Source organism: Tetrao urogallus (assembly GCF_951394365.1).
Source record: "Tetrao urogallus genome assembly, chromosome: 2".
In the NCBI taxonomy this organism is placed as follows: Eukaryota; Metazoa; Chordata; class Aves; order Galliformes; family Phasianidae; genus Tetrao; species Tetrao urogallus.
In genome coordinates, this window is record NC_136814.1 from 75,092,006 (window position 1) to 75,101,040 (window position 9,035).

The window sequence follows — 9,035 nt, forward strand, 5'->3', positions numbered from 1 at the left end:
AGAAATAGATCTTTATTATCTCTACAGAATAATCAGGAGAATTTTCAGCAGAGACATAATAAACACCCAGATGACATTTTGTATATTTTGTGTATTAGTACAAATGTCTTTTCCGTTCCTTCACATAGTTGGTCTCAGACTCTTTCTAAATCTTGTCTTCTGCCCAAGTTCTCCCTCTTGCTTTATAACTCTTTGTATTATTCTGTTCTGAAAAATAAAGGGATAACATTAGCAACAGCAATGGGCAAGATGCACTTGGCTTCTGCTGTGCAGTGTCTCTGGAGCAGCATTGAGCTCCAAGTGGGCAGAGCTGTTACACCTACTTGCATTGCTCTCACAGCTGGCTGTGCCACTAGCTGCCCAGAGAGAAGTCTGGAAAACAAACAGCTTGGAAAGAGCTTGCAGCTGCTTGTTCTTCTCCCCAACCTCAGGACAGCCATAAAGTGTTGCTGCAGTGGGAGTGTGTATTTGGAAGCTTTCCTCCAGGCTGCTCCTTTTCTCTCCTAGTTTGACACCATCTCCCACACAACCATTTTCTTCAGCCATTTACAGGAAGAATACTCTTCCTGGACTTATAGCCAGCGTCACTCCCATCCCCAGAGTTAGGGACAGTGGGCAGAGTCACAGTCCTCCTTTATGTTAGCCATATGTAAAGCAGGGAATGACATATGCAGCTAGGAGCCACAGACAACTTCTTAAGTGTCATGAACACCTGGAACATGATTAGCTCACAATTCTGCCTTCAGGCTATATGGGATTTGGGCTTTCAATTTAGCCATATAATATGAAATGGTTTCTTCTTTCTTGCTGGCTTTATTATTCTAGTTGCTAATTAATAGGCCAAATAATGCCATTACCACAACACCAGCAGATTTGTACTTTAGCATGAACTGATTCGCAATAAGAATGTGGCAAAATTAGATGCTTGTTAGTTTTCTGAGTTAATAACTGTACTTGTGAACGAACGGTTCAAGTGACATCCAACCACATGGCATGAACAACACAGTGAGCCAGAGCACTCTTATCTTCTTTATTCACAATGAGAACTCAGCTTGTTAACATTGTAAGGAATGTGTTTGATACTCTTAGAAAACAGGAGTTCCGTGCAGTGCTGTTTTCTGTGTCAGGACTCTTTTACTCAGTGCAATTGCTTTATTCTCTGTGCATGGGCCAATAAATAATTCTGTAGGTCGTATCTCACTGAAAGCTTCTGCAGCAGGAGCTCATGCCCAAAGGTCAACACTACTGTAGTGGTCCGGGGGAGGTAGGCAACAGCTCTGAAAAACACCCCCTCTTCTTTTTTTCCTATGCACAGATAATGGCATACTTCTTCCACTGGGTAAGAATTGTTGCCATAGTAATGTTTCCAGCACTCCTTTGGATCAATAGCAGAACAGAGGGTTTTTCAGGTATTGCTGTTGTTTGCAAGCCTGAAGCCTTACCCTGTATATGTTTCTATTCCTCTCTATACAATAAGTTTGTTCAAACATCTTTCAGGATTGTACGTTTATGCAAAGAAGGCAATGAAAAGATGGTATACAGATATTTGAAGTCAGAATCAAATTTTGAATGGCACATGCAGTTCTGACTAGAGAAGAGTTGTTTGTGCTTAATCAAAGCCCTGAACTTCGCCCTTGTAGTCCTATTAACACCTCACCAAATGCAGGAATGAAATTAAGTTGCAGAACTGTTGCATTTTTTACACAGGGTTCAGATCTAGTTCTAGTCACAATTCAGTGGCATTTTTTCAGTTGATTTAAAGTTCATTACTCAGTTCGTGAGCACTTTCTGTAGAGACCCAGCATTACCACAGCACAGATAAAAATGATTACATGCTATAAATTCTAGTATGGGAAAGAAATGGGAGCTTTGCATAAGTTAAAGAAGAAATCTACAAAAGTATGGATTTAGACACAGTATTGGTACTTTCAGCAAACATCTTCAACGTATATAATATCATATAGTATCTGCTGTCTGGCTATACATGTGCCAAATGACTGGCTACATGGTGAATAAGGCTACATTCCCCTGTCATATCCCAGCAGTTTGGGCACATCTCAAGACTAGCAGTGAGCTAGCTGAAGTGATTACTGGAAACACTCCCATTCCCAGTAAATAGGCTGCTACAGTCATGATGTTTAGGGGTTTTAAGAGTCACTTAAATTGCATGGGTCAAGCCAGTTGGGCCCTGTTCTGGAGAATGACTTCAAGCACAGTTGCTATACAAAGACACACATTGGTGGAAGGAGAAGCATTGCCATATCCAAATGTTTTTGTGAATGTGGCATGAAAAGCTGGAGACAAACTTTTCTTAAGAAGAAAATGTTCTTGCCCTATTGGTATATAAGCAATTAAGAAGAGCATAATTTGCTAGCAGTATATTTTGCATCTCTTTAAGAAAAACATCTCAAACTCTGCTTAGATTTCTCCGTGGAATAGTGATTCTTTTTCTTCAGTATTTTGCATCTATACTTTACTATTCACCAGCTTAATATGCATTTTTACATCCATAGATTCCTTTAAAAAGAGCACTATTTACCTACAGATGCTACACAAGGCTTCTTCAGGTATTAGTTATTCATTTCTAATTAGAACGGGAACATGCTATCTTCTGCAATTATGCAGTACATTTTTTAAATAGCGGCTAATATTTCATTGCCTGCTGAAAACATCTCCAAATCACAAATACAAGTGGCTTCTGCGGGAACAGTGGCAATCAGCACCATAGACACAACTCAGAGAGATTCATTAGAGTTCCCCAACAGTTCCTAGGCTGCTGTCTGCATATATCACAACTGAGCAGAAGAACTAGGTACTGCTTCTCCTGTTTCTCTTATGCGGCATTTCTCAGGAGATATGATATTCTGTATCTACTTATTCTCACCTGTTTTTTCCTCCAAACAAAACTGGAGTAACTTTCCTTTATCTTCTACAATTCCTTCCTCATTGGCAGCAAGGCCCTCTTGCCTACATTTAAACATCTAGCCTTCCAGAAGTGAACACAAGGAGGAAGGAGTAGGAGAGGAGGAGAAGACACAGCCTAAGATACACCTAGGCTGCTGGATACTGTCAAACACTCTGAAGTCCCGTGGCTTATATGTAATTCTTTGCCTCAGTAGTGCCAAGAGGAAGACAAGGGAATTGAACCGAGATTTCTGCTTGTGCATGGGAACCTGCTGAATTCTGTTAATCACACAGAATAGACGCAGAACAAAATGTAAAATTTCCTGGTGATGCGATTCTGTTCATGTTATTTAGGAGGTATACCTGCCTTCTTGACACTCAGCCTTTTCAACAATACCTGTTAAAAGATTTTGTGCCAGAAATATCAGAGAACTCACATGTATTCATAGACTTTCTAATGTAGTCCCATTCATCATCCTAACACTGTGAGCAGACTTTAATGAGAAAGGTTAGAGGCATGGGAACTCTGTATGAAGAGAAGGGAGATTGAAAACAGAGAACAACTGCTAAAATGACCTACAAAATCTGTACCGACGAGAGGCCACAGTTTGGTCCCACTGTTATGCCCCTTTTGGTTAGAGTGATTGTCCAAATGTTAAGTAGGGACTAGGTGCAAGTCCAATTAGTTGGAAGCCTACTCATGTGCAGGGCAAGAGATGTTTTCTTCATAGCACTGAGAGAACCAGGATCCAAGCCCTGAGCATTGGCAGTACTAAAAAAGGTTGCAGTTTTGTTTGTGAGTTGCTCTCAATACCAGTGAAAATAGAGTCTGCATCATAAAAGAGTCTTTTTAGGTAAATGGGTAAATTCATGGGCTGTTATGTCAGGACCAAAGAGACATGGTCTTAAAACAGCCACAGGCATGCTCCTAACCTGTAAGCCACATCTTTCTGTTCCAAATCTAGCTGCTACGTTAGACCATGTCACAAAGCTAATTGCTGCAGTGAGGCCTTACTTTCTGTCTGTTACCAAAAATCAGCTGCTGTTTGTTCCTTAAGGGAATGCCCCCAGGTCTACTCCTGGCACTTGAGCCTTTCTGTTCTCTCATCCAGAGTCCACCCGCCTTCACATGGTGTTCCTTGGCATCCTTGCTAGCACAGAGCTTGCAATAGCTGTAGCTTTGCTCATCTGCGCACACGACTGTTTATAAGCCAAGACACAAATGCCCTTCCACCTGGCCAGAGGCAGATAGAAAGGCACTGCTAAATAGATGCCAGAGCTCCTGCACTGTCCTGCTATCCTGTTCTTCAGACAGCTCATCACATTCAGGAATCACGCTGTTTTCGTCTGCTGTCCCCTGCAGTTTGGCAAAAGCGTCCTCTGAAGAGACCGAGTAAGAGCTAATGCTTATTAACTCCTCCTCAGATATCCATGGGTCTGGATGCACTGAGATACCATGGTAATGAGAGCAGTAACAGCATCTAGACAGACAGACAGACAGTAGTCCTACAGCTAGGGGGAAAATTTTGCCAGCACATATTTCATCAGATCAGCTGTTACATATTCTGAACAAAGGAACATGTGACTAAATGGCCCATGTGTACAGAGAACTTGGCGACTGTGCTGTGACAGAGTTTTTATAGGACATTATAGAGCCTCTGGCAAACATGTAATTAATAAAACGTTAAAAAATTAAAATGACACCTAACATTTGACAAGCTGTGTTATTAAAAGGGCTTCTTCAATAGTACAGGGTTTTCCTGGCGGTAATAGGGAGCCAAACCAATCTTCCAGAATAGAGCTTTTAAAAGGAGGGAATTAAATGACTTTAACAGACTGTCTCTTCCATAGCTTACACTTAAAAGTCACCACATCATATTCTGATAAGGATTTCAAAGAGCAAGATACATTTCTGCTTTCGATGTTGATCAGCGGTGCACTTTTCTCTTATGTGCATTTGCTTTGATAAAAATGAACCTCACTTGGCTCAGGTGCAGAAATTAGGAGCTGCCTTGAACACGTTTGTTTGTTTGCTCTCAGGCATAAATTACGTTTGAACAATAAGGGCATGGCTCTCCAAAGGGCTGAGCACCTGCAGTTCTCATTCCACTCAGTTGGAGCCATAAATGCCAAGCAGCTCTGAAAGTCCAGGCTCGTAGCTGCTCAGTTGGATGAGATTTATCCAAGCGGTATTGATCTATGACTAAATCTCAGTATAGAGCTGCCTTTGTCATTCCAACTTACTGTGTTTACTTAGAGACTTAGAATCTGTGTAGAACATTCGGAATAATTTTGTTTAATTAAAAGGCTGCAGTGAAAGGAAAGAAAGGCAAAGATGTGCCTTGTTCTGCAGTACAATAAAAATAAGTAAATACAATTCCAGTTAATTATCCATCACTCAATACAGAGACTTCTACTTAATCTAATCACTGGTTAATTAGATTGTCTGTTTTATTTGATCAAATCTACCGTAACCAAATCATCGACATTTGCATTGTGCTTTGTTTATTTTGATGTTTTTCTATTATTAAAAAGGTCAATGTTAGGTCAATTTAGGCCCATATTTGTTCTTTTGTACAACAGAATTTCAGATTACATAAACATCTCTCTACAGAACTCATTTTGAGGCTCATACTTTTAGAGCTATGTATATACTGAAGAATCTAAAGCCTCCAATTTTCAGGAGAATTAGATGCCTAACCCTGGTTACAGAGCAGTATCTTTGACAGTCTGAGCTACATCCAATGAGGTATTTTCCAGAATCAACAAGTTCTTTCAATAAAGAATTAAGAATCTATGTGGAAAGCATGCAAGAAGGGGTTCAAGCTCACTGTTTCCAATCTGGAGCTCTCTCCGTTTTCTTTGGTGATGCCTCGTTAGGTCCAGGCCTGCAGATGAGCTGCTCAGCTGGTGTACGGTGACTTGTTCAACTCTGGTTGATTGTGTGGCTGATTCTGTAGAGACTAAGACTTGTTTTTGCTTTCAGTGAGACTCAACCTCTTTCGGAGATGTTTCACCTTCCCATCAGCTAACAGGTACTCTTACCAGATGCAGCTCTCTGCATCAGCTGCTGAACGGGCTGCACAGGCTAAAAGCTGGCCTAACAACAGGTTATTCCTGTGTGCTTTAGAAGGATCAGAAGAGGAATATATTTTTTTTCTTTTAACAAATTACAAAGATTATGGACTACAGTTAGGGGATTATGGTGCTGTGGTCCTATCCTGGTATTAGCCCAGTGCAGAGGACACCCTCAAGCTACTCAATCTGGCATAACTGATAAGCAACCAGACCAGAGCTGGGACACTGAAAGGTTCAGAGGACCTGAGAACAAGAATAGCAATGACTCCCTACGTTTCCCATGTAAATGTGAATACCATGGTGTTCACTGCTTCTCTCTAAAGTGCTGTTCAAGAACATGGTGACTACATGAGGAAAATTTCCTTATCTTGAAATTGCGAGAGCCTGGGGTTGGTGATAAGAGAAGGGATAGTATAATAAAGAGTGCTAATCTCATCATAGCAATCCTGCTGCGTGTATTGCTCAGGGCCGGCTCTAGGTATAGGCAAAATAGGCAGTTGCCTATGGCAACAGACTGCTGGTGAAACCAGAGAGCTCAGCTCTGCAGCCACCTGTCTCTGTGAGAGCCGGGAGAGCCAGCCTGGTGCTAGTGGAGCAGCCAGAGCCTGTGGGGCCCTGGATTTGGTGATGAATGCCTGAGAGCTTCCCCCATGCTGTTGCCTGAAGCCCTCTGCCATGGCAGAGACAGAAAGCCCAACTCTCCACAGCCCTCTGCCTGGCTTTGCTCTTTTGCAGTGAAATTCAATTTCGCCAGCACTTCTGAGATGTCTGGAGCTGACTGGCTCTCATGAGAATTTTGCAGGCTTATGGTTGCTCAGTGCAGCTCGAGGTTACCCAGACTCTTTACCGTCATCAGCTCCTCCAAGCAGCAGCAACACTGGTGCTGACAGAGAGCTGTCAGGAAGGTGTCACATTGCAGTAGGAGAAACAAGCCAGTCCTTGTAGAAATGTGCAGGCGAAAATCAAACAAATTTCATGAAATCACGGCAGAGAATTAGGGATGTGTCTGTACCAACACAGAGCAGAGCACGGGAAGTGAAGAAGAGCTGTTGCTTGGTCATTTTGGGGCTGAGGCAAAGGCAAGGTCCAACAGCCAGCAGGCACATTTCTAGCCTTTCCTGTTGCCACTTGGACCCAAGCATCACTTGTTTTGGAAAGTTGTAACCAGGACTTTTAGCCTTTTTGCATTATAAAGCAATCTTTGAAAAGTCCTGGTTTTGTGTTGGCAAGTGTACTCCATCACTAGAAGGCATCTGAAGAAGTGCTTCTTCAGAGTATTTTATCCTGAGGCTTGTGTATTGGTTTGAGTGCATTTGTGTTTACAGAGCACTGAACTGTATTTGCCTTGTTGCTTCATTACTAGAAATATTATCTGCTTGCAAAACAATACATGTTTGGGAAGGGATTTGGTGGGAGGGTGAGGTTGCTCAAAGTTTATTTTTTGCTCTCATTGCCAATTACTGCTGATGCCTACTGTTTAAGCAAGTAGGCTAGTTGCAAAAGGCAGCTCCTTTTTCCATGGCAATGAATGATATATTGCCATTCAGCAGTGCTGTGTGAAGGTGCAGCAAGGGCATAAAGTTAACGGCTGGGTGCATACTGCTTGCCAGCTCTTCTCCATGGGGAATCCTTGTCTAGGCATAAGCAAGGTATTGGCACATTTTTCCATAGCTGGGGTACCTGGGATTCTTCATCATTATCTTGTCTGGACCAAACCTACAAATAATTTCCTTTTTTTTTTTTTTTTTTCTTTTCTTTTCTTTTTTTTTTTTTAGTTGCAACTTATTTTGAGTTACAGTGTGAACCCAGGGCCAGCAGAAATGACCAATGGTAAAACTGGTGGAAATTTAAAGGAGGGTCAGCAGGCAGTCTTCAAAATTTTTCCATGCTGATTAGTGTTTCTGGTTACTCACTTCTAAATATTGCGTTTGGGGAATGAATTAATGTATTTGTGGCAACCCTTTGGAATCAGCAATAGAGTCTTCATACCTCCAGCTCAGCTAAAATGACATTATTCCAAAGGCATCTATCTTTTTCCTCCCCATAGGCAGATGTTTTGTTTCCCCAAGGTGATGCCTCATCACTGAAAGCGGAGCCGTTCTGTGGTTGCACTCCTGAAAAGGATTTCCATCCGTACTCTTGCAGTGTCACTGCAGCACTGGCTGACGATATCTGTTCACAGGGCTGCTTTTTAATTGCTGTTATCTGTATTCATAGATTCATGGATCGAAGGCTGAAAGGGACCATTGGATCATCTCTTTTGACCTCCACAAGCCCTTAAATGTCATCACTTACCCCTGTATTGAACTCATATTTAGCTGTAGTGCATGTTCCAGCGGGGATGCGGAGCTACCAAGGGACAGAGAATTCAGCACTCTCCTGGTGGTTCATCTCCTCTGCTGTTAGAAATATATGCTGCATTGTGGCAGTGCCTGAGGGAGCCATCCAAAGGCCTGAGGCCCCATTATGCTGGCCCGGCTATACATAATTTTAAAAGACAGCTATTGCCCCTGAGAACTCACGGACTGTAAAGTATATATGAAGCTTAATGTCAAATAGAATATTATGCGGTTGGTTTCAGGCTGCTTAGTCAAGTGAGGAAAAAATTAAACAATACAGTGGCCTAAAGTAGTTTGGGACCGAGGGCTCAGATGGGAGCAGAACACAGACATGAGGCTGGCACAAATGTCACAGGCGCAAGACAAATTATTCACAGAGAACAGTTGCCCTTAGCATGGTGGTATAATTTATAAATCAAAATAAATAAATAGAATGTGGATAATAAATGTAAAATAATAAGAAACAGAGAAAAATTCAATCAGGTCCCTGAGGATTAAAGAGAAAAAATAGCCTTGAGGGAAGCTGGACTCTCTGATCTTTTTCTGAGCTCTGGGTGCCTGTCTTCTTCAAGCGAAATGGTAAATAATCAAAATAAACAGCAGGCTTAAGGATTTTTGAAATGATGAATAAAATCAGCAACTACAACATATGCAAATTATTAATGGTTCCTGGTGTATATATTTAATAATCTGATGAGAAAGATAGGCTGGACT